The sequence below is a fragment of the Haliotis rufescens genome, unplaced genomic scaffold, assembly GCF_023055435.1.
Source record: "Haliotis rufescens isolate VD_foot unplaced genomic scaffold, xgHalRufe1.0.p SCAF_34, whole genome shotgun sequence".
In the NCBI taxonomy this organism is placed as follows: domain Eukaryota; kingdom Metazoa; phylum Mollusca; class Gastropoda; order Lepetellida; family Haliotidae; genus Haliotis; species Haliotis rufescens.
The window spans coordinates 4,881,863-4,899,035 of NW_025964046.1; positions in this window are offsets into that span (position 1 = coordinate 4,881,863).

Here is a 17,173-nt window from a genome sequence, read left to right on the forward strand (position 1 = left end):
GCAAAAACAATAAAAAATGTGAAAATAGCAAAAAGTACCCCATATTTCCAATCAAACTTTGTTTTTAAGAATCTTTTACAATAAGGGGCCGGGTGATATGTACGCTATTAACCCTTGATATAAAAAAAAAATACATTGAGGGTTGTTTTTTTTACATTAAGAGTAATTTTTACATTAAGAGAAATTTTTACATTAAGGGTTGTAACAATTGTACAACTGAAGGCCCTTCGTAACGTTATGACGAGACAGGCAAACTTCAAACAAACGTGACGTCTCATAGACTAGGTAAGGAGTAGCTTCACTTAGTTTGAGAAAGGGCAGTTACACAACCGGACAGACCGATGGGCTGCCTCGAAAGACAAGAAGTAACAATTTGTGCAGGCAATTGTTGGTTTGCCTGTGTATAGTTACGCCACTGTATAAGTAGTTATGTTTCTGTTGGAACTATAATGACTGTGGCCACTGTCCGACTGACACATCACTTACCTTCTGACGTAACATATATTAATGCGCACATTCCAGGAAAACTTGCAATCTTTAGGTAATGTTTGTGAGAGATGGGAAGTTGTTCTTCGAGCACAGAATAGAGGAATTATATCAAGTTATCACCTGAGTGTGTTGGGGATGATAAATATCCTGTATTAGGAACAAACACGTTGTTTTCTCAATATTGTAAAAATCAGTAACTTCTATTAAAATCTTCACCAACCAGTAACGTTTAATGTGTACACAAACAGCACAGCTGTTTTTTTATACATCACTCTTTCACACATTCTCCATTCACAATCACCAACCCACGCATGCACACCTTTCAAAGAGACTATTGTGACATATAAATTAATGGTTGACTTTTCACTGTATTTCATAGCGTGCATTTCTCTCTCTGTTTTACAGAAGTCTCGGAGGCGCAATGGTTGGATGTGTATTTTCCTGCAGTGGGAAATTTGGAATGGCTATATATTTCTATAAAGTTTGGGATAGCGGAGTAAAAAGGTACAACATTCATGCTGGAAAAGGTGACTTTACGGTGAATGAATTTGAGAATATAAACGGAATGTCGTTCACCATGCATATGAAATGGAATTATGATGGTTCATTTGCCTTTGCCATATCTGATAATGCTATATTCTTAATCAGGTATTTAGATGGCAAGGAGCAAACATTATTGAAAGTCCGAAATAAATTTTATGGAGCTTTGGCACTTGTATGGACCAACACATCCATTTTGGTTTTTGAACTTGGTCGTGTGAGACGTAAAGTGTTGAGGATAAGGTGCCTTAAATTCTAATTAATTTCGTAAAACCACTGTAGCTGGGGTGTGTCTGGGAGTTTAGCGGAACAAAATTGTCACAGGCAATTCTTCAAAAATATACTTTTGTCATAAAAAAAAGAGAACAATAGTCTGCCACCAAAAATGTTATTGTTACAAGCTGTTAATATTTATTTATCCTCCACCAGATTACTTCTCAATGACCTACATGTAAATTAGTTCTACATATGGTACTGCATCTTGTCAATCCTCAAAGTATGTGAATCGAGGGTATAGTATATCACATACTCAATACAGTGTATCAGGAGCACAATGCAGTATGTCATGAACAGAATACAGTATATCACATATGCGATACAGTATATCTCGTACGCGACACATTATATAACCTACGTGATACAGTATATCTCGTACACGATACAGTATATCATGTACACGATACAGTATATCTCGTACAAGATACAGTATATAGCGTTGAGTATATAGTATTTAACACACTCGATACAGTACATCAGGAGCACAATACAGTATATCATTAACAGAATACAGTATATCACATACACGATACGGTATATAACGTACGTGATACAGTATTTCTCGTACATGATACAGTATATCATGTTCACGATACAGAATATCATGTACACAATACAGTATATCACATACACGATACAGGATATCACGTACACGATACAGTATATCTCGTAATAGATATAGTATATCGCACACACGATACAGCATATCAGGAGCACCATACAGTACGTCATGAACAGAATACAGTTTCACACATACACGATACTGGATATCACGTACACGATACAGTATATCACATACAGGATACAGTATATCATGTACACAATACAGTATATCACGTAGACGATACTGTATATCTTGTACACGACACAGTTTATCACATACACGATAAAGGATATCACATACACGATACAGCATATCACGTACACAATACAGTATATCGCATACACAATACAGTATATCAGGGGAACAAAACAGTGTATCACAGACACAATACATCAACAGAATACAGTATATAATGTACACGATACCTTATATCACTTAGACGATACAGTATATCATGTACACGATACAGTTTATCTCATACTCGATACAGTATATAATGTCGAGTATATAGTATAGCACATACTCGATACGGTATGTCAGGAGTACAATACAGTATATCATGAACAGAATACAGTATATCACATACACGATACAGGATATCACATACACGATACAGTTTATCACGTACACGATACAGTATATAACGTAGGGTAGATATTGTATCATGTACTGGATACAGTATATCAGGAGCACAATACAGTACATCATGTACACCATACAGGATATCACATACAAAATACAGGATATCATGTACACAATACAGGATATCACGTACACGATACAGTATATAAAGTACTTAATACAGTATATAATGTAGGGTATATAGTATATCACGTCCTCGATACAGTATATCAGGAGCACAATACAGTATATCATGAACAGAATACAGTATATCACATACACAATACAGGATATAACGTAGGGTATATAGTATATCAGCTACTCGATACAGTGTATCAGGAGCACAATACAGTATATCATGTACACTATACAGGATATCACGTACACGATAAAGGATACTACATACACGATACAGTATATCACATACACGATACAGTATATAACGTACATGATACAGTATATCTCGTACAAGATACAGCATATAAAGTAGGGTATATAGTTTATCACGTACTCGATACAGTATATAACGTACTCGATACAGTATATCAGGAGCACAATACAGTATATCATGTACACAATACAGTATATCATGAACAGAATACAGTATATCAGATACGTGATACAGTATATCGCGTACGCGACACAGTATATAACGTACGTGATACAGTATATCTCATACACGATACAGTATATCATGTACGCGATACAGTATATCTCGTACTAGATACAGTATTAATGTTGAGTATATTGTACAGCATGTACTCGATACAGTATATCAGAAGCACAATACAGTATATCATGAACAGAATACAGTATATAACATACACAATACAGTATATCAGGAGCACAATACAGTATATCATGTACACAATACAGTATTTCATGAACAGAATACAGTTTATCACATACAACATACAGTATATCACATAAAGTATCTAGTATATTACGAACAGTGTATAGTATATCAAGGGCAACATACAGCATATCACGTGCGGTGTGCGCCTGGCGATTTATCATATATGCAGTGTCACACATGCTCCCCTCTCATCCCCTCAGGCAAACTTGTCATGGGGGATGTCACCACGTCACAAGTCAAGCACCACTGTGATGATCAGGGTCCTAATCTGGTGGTAATCGGTGACCTACCGTATCGGGTTGACGTTCATCCACCAAGTCAGTGAGCCCCACCACCTGATGCCGTCTGTCCCTTTCCATGACAAGCATGGGTTCCGGAAAACCCATTCTAGCCTGAATCTGCAAGGGTTGGATTTTTAAAACTTCAGCTTGCAAGTCAACTCCACTAGAGACATGGGTAAATGTGGACGAGGTACTACGTGGTCTGGTCATATAACCATCTCAGGTTTATGGTCAAGCTTAAAATCTATATTTACCTGATCAAAGTAGACACACACTTCTGCAATAATTCATCTTTTCAAACGGAAAATGGACCAGGAAACAAGTTTACACATTTAATGACACATGAACAGAATGTTCAATTCACGCGCCAGTAACGTCTGTTTCCCCCCTCTCACTTGAATGCATGCACTGAATCTCCTTGAACGGATCAAACATCTAACACAGTATCCCATATCTCTATCAGCCTGTCTCTCAGTTTCTCTAATGGAGTCGGTAAACTTGGGAGGCGGCCCGTCCTTTTCATTCCACGTGTGTTCGATTGAAGAAATATCTGGAGAGAGAGCTGGCCACGGGATCACATCCGAGTGTTCTGTCCAAGTGAAAGATCACAAAAAAAAGTCCGAAAACGTCACAACGATAGGCTGGATGACCTCGTCACGGTAACGCTGCCCATTCAAATTGCCATTGATCACATGCAAAAGAGTCCTGTCTCTCAGTGATTCTTTTCCACCAATAACACTGCTTCCTCCAAAACTGTCTTGCTCAACAACAGTTCTAAGCGTAACGTTCGCCACGACGTCCATATACTCGTTTTCGGTCATTGCCGTGGGACAGGTGAAAACGAGGCCCGTCAGTGAACAGAATCCGTCTCCACTGAATAAACGTGCAACGCACTCTCTGTCTGCATCTCTGCAGACGTAATCGGCAGTGATTGTTGGTCAGAATTGGGCGTATGGCTGGTCTCCACGCAAGAATCCGGAAACGTCGGCGACGTACAGTTAGTGCCGATATTCAAAGACTATGGATGGTTCTCACAGTGATTGTGACAGGCTGGAACCAATTTCGCAGATGGGTGGCTAGTAACGGTGTTTGTTTGCTGTGGCCGCTGCTATGATGTCAAAATTGTGTTTTTGTGCACGTTCAATCGCCTTGCAACTTCACGTTTCAACGTTCCTGACTGGGGCATACCAATTACTCTCAAGCTGTCATTTTCAGAAATGCGGAGCATCTCCAAAGTTCAAATAATGATTTAAATATGATGTGTTTTTCCGTATCGCAGTTGTCCCGACAAGCAGAAACGATGTATACCAAGTCCTTACAACATGCATGCTTATACAACCTTGTTTACATCATCAACTGCATGATTACTGCATGCAAGACACCTTTTGCCACCAGAACATGCTTTTTCCGCTGAGGTTGCTCTTGTGATTTACACACCAGAAAGTTTTTCTTTCATGCAACCAATGGGAAAGCGGTGTCATATGAACTTCTGTTGCTGAGTATGCACGTAAACCCGCGAGAGATGTGCAGTTGGAGCTCAGACTTTGGTTGAACATCTTGTTGGATATATTGGTCAAAGAAAGACAACAAAGCAGTAGATCGCCCACCGTTACCAACATCATCATCACTGAATTAACCCTGGTTACCATAAACACCCTCTTTATCCCTTTCACTTGGAGACAGCTGATGTCGGTGTTCAAAGAGGAAGAACCAAGTCATCGAGTTGAAACCTGTCACCACTGCCTGTATCCACTGCCAGACTGATATGACATGGGTCAAAACTGTCCATCCACTTCCAACTGCTTCACTTCAACAACCAGCTGTGACAACTCAAAAACCGCCGAGGAACAGAGCGAGATCACGAAATCGCTAAACTCATAAACAGCGAAAGGAAATAATTTAAAATGAAGCATAAAAAAGAACAGCTGCAAACACAAAAGGCCACCTCTTTAGAGGTTCAAACAGAGGTCTATAACTCCTTTGGTCCTCTGGACATGGAGGTAACTCAATCTCCTCATGAAACCGAAAGGAGTACTACAAAGTCTTCCCAACGTTTGCGTGACATTTCACTTGGAAGCACCACCATAAATCCCCAACACATTATACAATACACTATTATCCACAAAATCTGAAATTGCCAAGAAACTTGTTTAAACAAGTGGGTACCAGAAACGTGCTTCACACATTGTACCCATGTTGGGAATCGAATTCGGGTCTTCGGCTGGACGAGCGAATGCTTTAACCGCTGGGCTACCCGACCGCCCCAGACTAGAAAGACAATTCAAATGGCAAAGCTGTTAGTGCCACCATCATTTGATTCAGAACAGTTTCCTCAATAATCCCAGATTCTCGTTCAATTTTTACTGCTGAGCCGAAAGCTATCTCAACAGCTTTGACCTATATTCAACAACAAAACCAATCTAAAAAGTGCATCATCATCTCTGATTCGTCTTGTCTTAAAACTGACATCGTCTTTTGCCGGTTGCCAAGTCATGTAGGCATAATAGGTAACTCAAAGTCCGATGATACAACTAAAGCAGCTCTTGACAGAGCGCTATCTCCACTACTGATCCTGTATAGTGATTTCAAACCAACTATTAAAAGTTTACTCGGGATCTCATGCAAAAGAGGTGGGACACCCAGGTAGGACGCAATAAAGTTCACGAATTGAAACCAACAATCGGTCATACCTACTTTGGTTGTCAGTCAAGACATGACGAGGTCGTTTTACGATGATGTTGTATTGTACACAGTCGGTTAACCCACGAAAATCTGCTCAAGACAGATGCGGACGAACCTCCTAAGTGTATCCCTTGTGATAAAAGGTTCGCCATCAAGCATATATTGCTTGAATGTGTGAACTTTGCAATCGCAAGGGATTCACTTTATCAGAGTGTAAATCTGAAAGATATCTTTTCCTCTGTCAATGGGCATCTCTTTTTCAGCTATTTGAAAGACATTGGTCCGTATAATACATTCTATGTATGTCAATAATAAATGCTTGTGTGATGCTATTATCAACAGACATTATTGAAGGCTCCAGGTTGGCGTACCAGAAAAACATTGTCGCTCTGTGTGACACGTAATCTTATCATAAGATGTAACTATCATCAACCAAGGTTTTTCAGCCAACTCATTGCTGAGTATTTCTTGATATTGGCTAGTATTAGGCACAACCACCAGGAGCTAAAATGATGACCTAAATCCTGCTGGGGTATCATGCAGGAAGCCGAGGTACTGAAAGTCCCCAAGATCCTCAGCGAGGTGGCCCAGCATTGGTTACTGGTGACCTATAGCCCGTGTTTTAAAAATGTATACATGATATTGTTATGCTCAAATATATTCAATAAATTGTTTTTAAATATAACTTTGCATAAATGTATCAATTGTAAACATAATAACTTGGTCTCGTCGCTACATGGCTGAAATAATGCCGATGCGACGTTATATTTTAATTCACTAACACCCTAATGTCGTGCATTCGAGGTATCTCCAATTAAACAAATCATTTATATGGTGACATTCTTTTTTTTAAATTACCAGTTTGTTGTTTTATTGTTTAGAAAATCTCGTTGCAAATACTCTCTGTGCATGGAACAAATATAGGAACGAATGCTGTTTGTGATCCATTGGGCATTCCATACAGCCCGATCTTATCACAAGTTCTTTCTCATGTTCATCTCAGCCTCTTCAGCACCTACCTCAATACCTCGACCGACATTCTGTACCCACCATCATGTATTACATGTGTCTGCTAGTTATAATTGGGAGTCCCATATGTAAGGTATGTCCTTCAAATATTTAATCAACCAAGATCTACAATATTTGAATCACTCGTAAGTTTGTGTATTAGTTATTTACATGAGCACGAAGGAAAGGTGATAGGAATGTTAGAGGTTGGTAGGGAGATAGTTTGTGATGTATGTTTTGTAAAGGTTTAATGTTTGTACATCCGTTATATTGAATGGTCATGCTCTAGTACTATTATGGTGATAGTGTGTGTTATGCATGTATATTGTATTTACCATGGCGTTGGAAGATATGGTTATATAATAAAGTGTTAATATTTGAGACCTGGAGAACGAGAGAGTAAGCTTGAAGAAAAATATAGTTTTTGGGCGAAAAAGAAACTTTTCGTTTTAATCAGATTATATGCTTTGTGTTCATAATGCTTCCTGATTGTGACAAGGTTCCTGACTGATGGACCGCCACTGTTGTATTTCATTGCATATCCTAAATGGATATTAAATATTATTTTAGTATTTTATGTGCAACATGAGACAAAAGGCAATATGTATCCACTAGTAAATGTACGCTATATCTTATTTTTTTTACGTTTTAAGCAATATTAATTTCCCTCTTGTTTTTACTTACATTTTCTGCTGTAACTATATAACCATTTTGGCAACATGTATGTACAACATATTCTTAAAATACCAACGCTGCAAAGTGTAATTGTCATATAACTTACGTTAATTAAAATACTTCTCCGTATTGCAATTGCAAGTAAAATGTGTTCAGATTAACTGTCGATAAGCCACATGGGGTGAGAGATGGTCCGAGCAGAGATCCGCGCTTGTGTCTCCCGGATATACATCCCCTCTGAGAGATACTCCAGAAATGTATATCAGTTCGAATAGCAGCGTCGGTGCAATCGTCCCTACCGTTTCAAGATCACCTGGTTTATACATGTATCTCTGGAGAATGTAATACTTCTGTGTATTTAGAGCTGGTCAATCTGTGTATTAGAGCTGACAAGTTGGTATTATTGCACTTTACGCAAGCTGTGTGAGTCCAGCTGATAATTGTCTGGCTTGTAAACGCCGTTGCCTAGCATGGGTTGCATTGCCTGTGCGGCGTCGGGCAATACATACTTACTGTTTATACAAATTGTGTACTTGGCAGGTACTACCGGTAGGGAAGGACATGCCTACCTTTTCCTCGATCACCTGGTGTCATCACTGGTTGTCAGTGCTCCTTTCATTTTCACAGCTAGTTTGACCTTTACCCCAAAATGTGACCTGTTTCGGCGGATAACATAAACTTGTTATTATCTTGCATTGACATTTTATATTTATGTTCAGCCTTAATACTTGTAAGACAATTTGTTTCTGGTTATTTTCAAGTGTATGATCTGAGTCCTCTTATTTGCGTATTGCTTAATTACCTTGTTGAAAGGGCACTAGCTCGATTGTTATGGTCTTGTGTTAATAAAACCTTAAACTATCATTTGGTCTATCATTATCAGTGTGCTTTAATGCAATTATTCTGTCTAGTTATTTATTTTACGTAGTCTAGTGTTTATGCACGCCATGTCTTAAAATATTTTGACACTTGTGTTATTCCTGCTCAGGTGGCGGCATTTTATATAATCTCTAAGATACCGTTGCCATTTGTTATGCTCATCACAATACCACTACAGATACAAAGTGTACTGCTTATAACACACCGTGTTCATTCATTCGGAAAACAATCTAAAAACGTTATAACTAAACATTTTAACACACCTTCAAACAGTAGTGGAAACACTGTTGAAATATATGTTTATTAGGTTGTAATCACAATCATGAAACATGCAATAATCTGCCAATTATCATGTGAGATGAAACCAATAACAAATAATAGAAGATGATGTGTAAATATATGTTTGATGTATTTCATTGTATATATCACAACTGTATATATGTATGTGAATGTACTCACTTGTATTGAGTTTCTGAAAAAATGGTCCACAGTAAATTATTGTACATCACACAAATTATTATCCCACGTAATTATTGCTTAGCTATCAGACAATTCATTTATCGATGTACTTATACTTATTGTCCACTGTACTCCATTCACAACTTTTATTAAGGACGTGAGGATGAGTCGTATATTTAGTATGGATCTCGACCCTTTGTAGAGGCACATTCTTAAAAGGTCATGAGTAAGATCATCCTGATTGGCAACTGCACTAGATGCAACGGAGATGTTGACGAGGTACTAAATGGTCTGGTCGTATTACCATATTAGATATATGGAAAGCAACCTTAGAATGTATATGCAGGTACATTTACGCCAGCGAGTTATGGGCACATGAAGCTGATATTGGAAATCAGAACGTCTTGTTGTGAAAAATAAATGTTGTGAACGTTCAGGAGGACTTGCGTTGTCATTATCGAAGTATCCGGTACAGTGCCAACTTCTACTCGGGCCATGAGCCTGTGGGTTTCATCAAAGAGGTAAACATTATCACATATCTGCATGTTTTCAGGTCTTTCCTGGCAAACCAAGCTGACAAGCAATACTAAACTGAAATACTGCTCAAACCAGTGTTAAACCCAACTCACTTGAGCTCAGTCACAAAACGAACGTGAAAGATGCGTTTTCCGACTCCAACCTCAGATTGTTTCTTCGTTTCTGTTTGTTTTGACTAAGGATCATATCTAGCAAAGAGTCTGTCTTGAGTAGACAAGGATTCGGTTGTAGGAATGATAGGACTGTAGCATAGGCATCTGTTTGTGATCAGTAGTGTTAGGTGCTAGAGCAAATGTGAACATATTCTGCATTGCCAATAGACATGGCAGCTAGATGCAAAGCTTAATGTTATTAAATCGTCATCGTGGGATCAGAGACTGTGAGTAGGTGAGTGTGTTGCTCTATATTTCGCTAACATCATGGCATGTCAGCTTTTTAGGGAAGGAAGGTTCTAAGTTATGTAGACCTTAGACATTTAGCAAGTTGATGAAACCAAGGAGCACAGGTATGGTACGGACAAGCCAAGAAACATAAACTGGGCTACGAACAAACGGCTTTTCATTTCTGGCATCTTCAGATTACTCCACACATGCTAATGACACTCTCCAGATTTTGGCAGTTCACGCAAACGCAAGTCAATTGTTCACCAAATATAACATGGCAACATTTGGTACAAGTCAAAGCAAGAACTATGTATAAGCTATAGAAGGTCTGGGATGCTGTCACCCTGGCGAAACAACTTTTTGAGGAAGAGCCATGACGTACAGTACATGCATGTGATATAGGTGACGAAATAATACAAATTCAGGAAGTAAAGCTTTTTGACACTATTGATGACAATATGTAATCAAATACTGGAGTATGTATAACCAGAAGATCATGATGAAGACTTTGGCTATGATTCTGTCAACATTTGTGTGTTATTTCTCTGTTATGTTTATTCAGCAGGGTCACGTGGGCCATCAGCCCATGTCACAGCAGTTGTACAGCAGCCTTTATTGTAATTGAAATATACATCAGCAGTTTTGTCCTTAATTGCCTATACTTATAAATATACATAGCCAAATTTCTGATATAACATTTATCACTTGTCATATAGACATTGAATTTATGTAATTTGGGAAATACATTGTAATTTCTCGGAATGTACTGTTCATGCAATTCAGCATACACTGTACATACAAACAAGAAATGATACTCATCCTCAACGAAACCTTTTCTACAAACATTGCAAAACCTTTCATTTCTTGGAACATTTGTATTTCTGCCAGACTCAATCTTTAGTTGGTAAGAACTACATCTAAACTTTGATAATGCTACACGAAACTGGAGTTTCCTGTCTCCAGCCGACATGAATCTCACGATCAACAACAAGCCGTCCATTCCTGATGTATCCTGTGTAGTTCTCTGTCGGAAGTCTGACAACACGTTCCTTTGTTTCCTGGTCAAGTCACTAGATATTCCATAAAGTTTAAACTTCAGTAGATCCCGGCACTGGAGAGATCTAATATTGGTGTTGGTGGTGTGAAATCGGATATATATCGATCGTGGTCTTTTTCCAGGGTGCGTTGGAGAGCCAATCCTATGTGCTTCTGATATGCATTCGTCCACTGAGAAGTGTTCCTCTGAGTTACTATTTAGAACGCCAAGTATCAGTGTTTTACAGTCAACTTCCCCCTCGCGATCTCCAGTGTACTCACTCACTTCATGAAGAATGTCATTATTCTTACGGCTGTATTGCTCTAATTGTTCAATGTTATGTTGTAGATATTTCCCTTCCAGCCAGGCTGCCCCTTACCACAATCTCCATTGCCAAGCCTCTCTGTACTTGCATCAAGATCCAAACGAAGTATGTGATGCTGAGTCCTAACGTCCTCGATATGTATTTCTCTTCCAGCCAGCTTCCTAGGATCAGACTTAATATATCTGATGTCCCGAGACAGGTCTCTCTTCACTGAAGACCGCCTCTGTGGTCTTGTGGTAGAGCGTCCGCCCGGAGAGCGGAAGGTCCAGGGTTCGATCCCGGCCGCGTCATACAAAAAGACGTTAAAAGAATGTACTTGTTGTTACCCTGTCTGACGCTCGGCATTAAGGGGCTAAAACAAGGACTGGTCGGCTCGGAGTCAGTATACTGTGTCTGAGTGGGGTATTCATGTTATACTGCGGCATGGTATCTCAGTGAGCTAGCACTATAAATCGGCATCAGTCCGGACTAGTACAAGCAGCCACACACACACATACACGTGCATGCACGTCGCTATATAAGTGCAATAATCTTGGACGCGACGTTAAACCCAATTTCACCTCACCTCACCTTCACTGACCGAAGCCCTCGTAAAATTTCTTCCTTTATACTTATAAACTCGCCCATCTCGCTAGACTGACTGTATGGACCAGGGTTTAGTTCGATTTCTCCTGATAAAAGCAAGCTGTGAAAACACTGTATAGTTGTAGGCATCATGACAATAGTACACAGTATAAGTGCACTGGCTAAGAGACGATAGCCCACGTCCATGCTGTAAGTCCACTTCGTGTACGGGGTGGACAAGTCAACATGGCCGACTTGCCTCAAGCCTGGTGGGTGACAAAAGAGCCCTATCCTTGCCCTCCATCTTTCTACCGAGCAAACCAAAATCAATTTTCGTTTCCACAAAAGAGCCGCAGACAACTTTGAAATTATTTTTGGATAATTAATTAAGAAACAACAACCATACTTACAACTCTGTCTTGACAGATGGATCCTAGGATGGTAACACAGTTGCTAGCGCCACTGTAGTTGAATCCAGAACCATATCATCCAGATTACCAAATGACAGTTCAATATTACAGCAGAATCGAAGGCAATCTAAACAGCTCGCACATATATAAACAATAAATCTAAGCATACACAGTTCATTATATTTTCTGATTCCCTTTCCTGTCTTCAGGCTATTAAAAATATGTCTTGTAAACAAAAGGACTTCCAAGTCAGCAAACGAACCAGACATATGTTGTTAATGGAAACTTTAGGTCTTAAATGATCTTAATGTGACGTACATATTTCCTTCATATTATTGAACATGTAGAGGAGTGGGACTATGATATTACCTCCGTTACATTACAACGTATACTTCATATCGAGCACATCGTTTGTATGGTCATAAAATTTGTTCATAAAACTGTAATTGCTTTTCCCCGTAAAAAAACACTTTATGACATAAAACAGCTGATCACCACAAGCACGTAAAACCGGACATACCAGTCAACAAATCCGAAGTACCCAATTTGATCCTATTATTATACTTTCGGGTTATAATATTAAAATGAATTCACAGAAGAAATCAATATCTGGAATTATGTTTCTGATATATTTTATATATTTCATTCAAAATTGCATTCTATATTTGTTTACATTCATTTGGGAGAAATGGTTATAACTCACCGTTATTTACAGCAACCACGGTCAGATTACTGTTATTCACGCCTTGAGTTGCCAGAGATTTTCTAAATATATCACAAATGCCATACTTTGACTGTTAAAAAGTCATATTTGTTGCAGTTTGACTTATGTGTCAATAACGTGTTCGCGATCGAGGGGATGGCTGGTATATTCAAATAAAGTATTTCATAAAAGATAGGCCAAACGAAGCTTCGAACGTCGACACTAGACTAATACCTCGCATTACAAATTCCAAGAAATGTAGTCAACTGCCCGTCATTCAATTTCCAAGAAGCGTGTGCCATATATGGAAGCGTTACTACGATTGATGAATGAAATGAATTCTATACTATTAACGGCGGCGTCATTGTCGGATGAACCACTGTTGCCGAATATTTACATTTGTTGACGATGAGGGGACGTGATCAGTTGATGGAGGTACGCATTTGTCTTGCATACAAACAAAACAGGGAGCTGAACTTTCGTCTGTCAGGGATGGTGCCGCCACGGCCCGCTGATAGAGGTAAACGTGGGCTTCCCAGCAGGAGACCACGTGGTTTGGTGATCGCCTATCCTTGCTGCTCGTCGATACTGAATAGATTAACAATGTAATGGGCCGATAAGCAAGAACACCAATGTGTTACATAGATTCCTATGCAAGGCTAGTTGTCGGTTGCAGGACAAGACAGCGTGCTACTACTCCGTGATTGACTGACTGACTGACTGACTGACTGATTGGTGAAATGGACAACAGGACCAGTACACGATAACCAACGTCTGGGGGTTTTCATGTGGAAAAGAGTGAAACTTCATGTATTTTACCTATTGGTTAATTCACGTGAAAATGAAACTATATTCATGCATTATTTTGTTTTACAGAAAAAGAGAACATAGGTGAAGGTACATTCACACCAAAAAGAAATAAAGAGTATAAAGAAGGGTTAAAGTTTAGGTCTCTTTCAAAAGAGCCGTGCATTGAAGGGAAAAAATACCCAAAAGCAAGAAAATCCAGAAACATATACACAATACACGTGCAGAAATAAAATTATTGTTATTTTTGTTAATGTAAAAAATTAAAAAAAGATGTACTAAGTAAATAAATAAATAAATAAATGATGGACTGGACCAAAAGAGAGATGTATTTAAGCTATTTGTAAATACATTTGTGTTTGAAAGGGAAGCCTTGATCAGGGCTGTAAGAGGAGTGGAGTAAGCAAGAAGTGTGTTGAATGGTAACAGACGGTAGTACAACATGACCATATATGGCAAGAAAGCCCCGCAGTGGCCAGGACAGCACTGTTGGTGGTTTCTTAATTCTAAGGGGGATTTTTGTCAGTTTTATGTCTTTTTGAATTGATTTTTTGGAAAGAATGCGTGTGTTGTAAAGCAAGGAATAACTTGGTGGGACAAGATGAGCGAGCGAGCGTGTGAAAATGGGCGCAAGGTTTTGACTACGTAGAGATGGTTGGTGAATTTTGCTGTACGTATGTTTGTATGTTTGTGCACCGGTGGGAGAGTGCCTCAAGAAAATAAGGATCAGGCACAGACGAGGTGCCCTTTGGGTTTGGTGTGGAAGTCTTGAGTGATGAATAGCAACGACCTTCCTTGTGAAAGGCCACGCGCCTTGGTTTGGCGCTGTATCGTTCTTGAACGGCTTTGTCGGTCCAGGAAAGCGGAGTCGACCCAGGGAACGGGTGGCGATATGACTACTTCCGGGTCACCTTTCGCGGGTCATTGGCCATGGGAAAAGAAGGAAAATGTTCCAGTTTGGAGTGAATAAGAATGAATGGCTGGGGATTCAACTCATTTTCCGACACAGTTTCTAGCACTGTAGCAATTTTGTATTCCTTTGCCCCAGGATGTTTTTGAAAGCTGTCAGTTTATGATACAGCGGACTCCCAGAGTTCAGCCCATAAACCACCACAGAACGTTTTCTCCCGGGGCCATATGTTGCATAATATTTCCCGTTTTGTTCACATGCAAAAATTGCCTAAACCACAAAAACAGACACTATCGATAAATTCGAAAACAAAAAGACGCAAAACGATGCGTTTGATATCAATGCTTCTTTCAGGATATTGTATGTTATTTTTATATAATCTTTACCATTTCTCAGTGCAGTAATTTAACTATAAATTAATAATTGCTTGATCGTTTCACATGTGTAACATGTTTCACAGTGAACAAAGAAAAACACTTGTTTTGTTAAGCAGTCGTATATTTGTACAGGTATCGCTTGTCCCCAACTTGTACCAATGACATACAAATACCTTAATTAGCTGAATGATCTGTATTTATTGTGCTTATAGAATGCATGGCTATCTTTTTCAGGTATAGGTAAGAAACATTCTGTACGGGTTGTCGGGCAAACACAAATACGCTATATATTTAGTAATTCATTGCAATGGCAAAAGATGCCCGTGGATATATCTCTGGTGTCATTTTTCTTGACCCCCCCCCCCCCCCCATAGTATCCTCTATTTTCCCATATCGCTATCCTATCAATTGTGGCAGCACAATGATTTTATGACTTCGTTTTAAATGTAGATATTTGACATTTTTAATGTTCGTGCAATGCTTCGGGTGACCTGAATACCGTGACTGTCTGCTTTTCATAACATTTTGTGAAAAACAAATATTTGTAAAAAGTACAAGGTGGGATTGAACTCACAAACTAATTCTAGTATAAATGAGAGCTCAGCACTCTACCAACTCTGCCACTTCGCATTCTCTCATTTTTGAAGAATTTTGCAGGTTATTATTGGAAAATACACGCCTTGTCTCACAGTTCTACCCAAAATAGAAAATAGATACGTTTGCTTCTTACATTTATGCATAAGACAAAAGACCGACGCCACCCCGCCCAGCCCAGCCCAGCCCAGCCCAGCCCAGCCCCGTCCACGGGGCGGTGATACTGGTTCAATATTGTGCTGATTTAAATTCATGTCCTATTTTTCATGTCGCCGCCGCCATCGCCGGCTTCACTATAGACAGGACAGACTTTGCCCACCATCACACCTCTGAACCCACTATTTCGCTGTGTCATTTATTCAAGACCACACACACGTTACAACAGTATAGTTTGAATTGAGGATAAAAACAGATTGTTCGTGTGTGTAATACGAAGAACACCTTCATTCTATTTGGATGCCGTTAAGCCTGACTTCTGATAGCTGTTTTTAACTCAGATGAGTATGAATACTTGTGCTGTAAATTAAATTAAAACTCGCCACCACTGCAAGATTGTTTAATTTCATACCACACCACACCACACGTCACCACACCACACCACACCACACCACACCACACCACACGTCACCACACACCACACCACACGTCACCACACCACACCACACCACACCACACGTCACCACACACCACACCACACGTCACCACACCACACCACACCACACCACACCACACCACACGTCACCACACACCACACCACACGTCACCACACCACACCACACCACACCACACACCACACCACACGTCACCACACCACACCACACTACACCACACCACAGACAAAAGGGCAAATAAAAGTAACTGACGCGGACATAAACTAATCTTATAAAAACAATGACTTAAAACATAAATAGTCTCCAAATACGACTTTGATCATGCACTTCCTGGTAGCTGAGAGGTAAGGTTTGCTGGTTTACAAATTCCAATGTTCGTATACCAGTAGGTACAGTTTCATAATAATTAAGTCTTGTTCTTTTTACGCGCAAAAAGCATTTAGTTTATTTACGATAACGTATCAGCAGGGGGAAAGTGTGTCATTTTGTGAAATGAGGTGCTAACGCCAAACAAACACGTTGTTATATTTGAGCTCAGTTGTAACA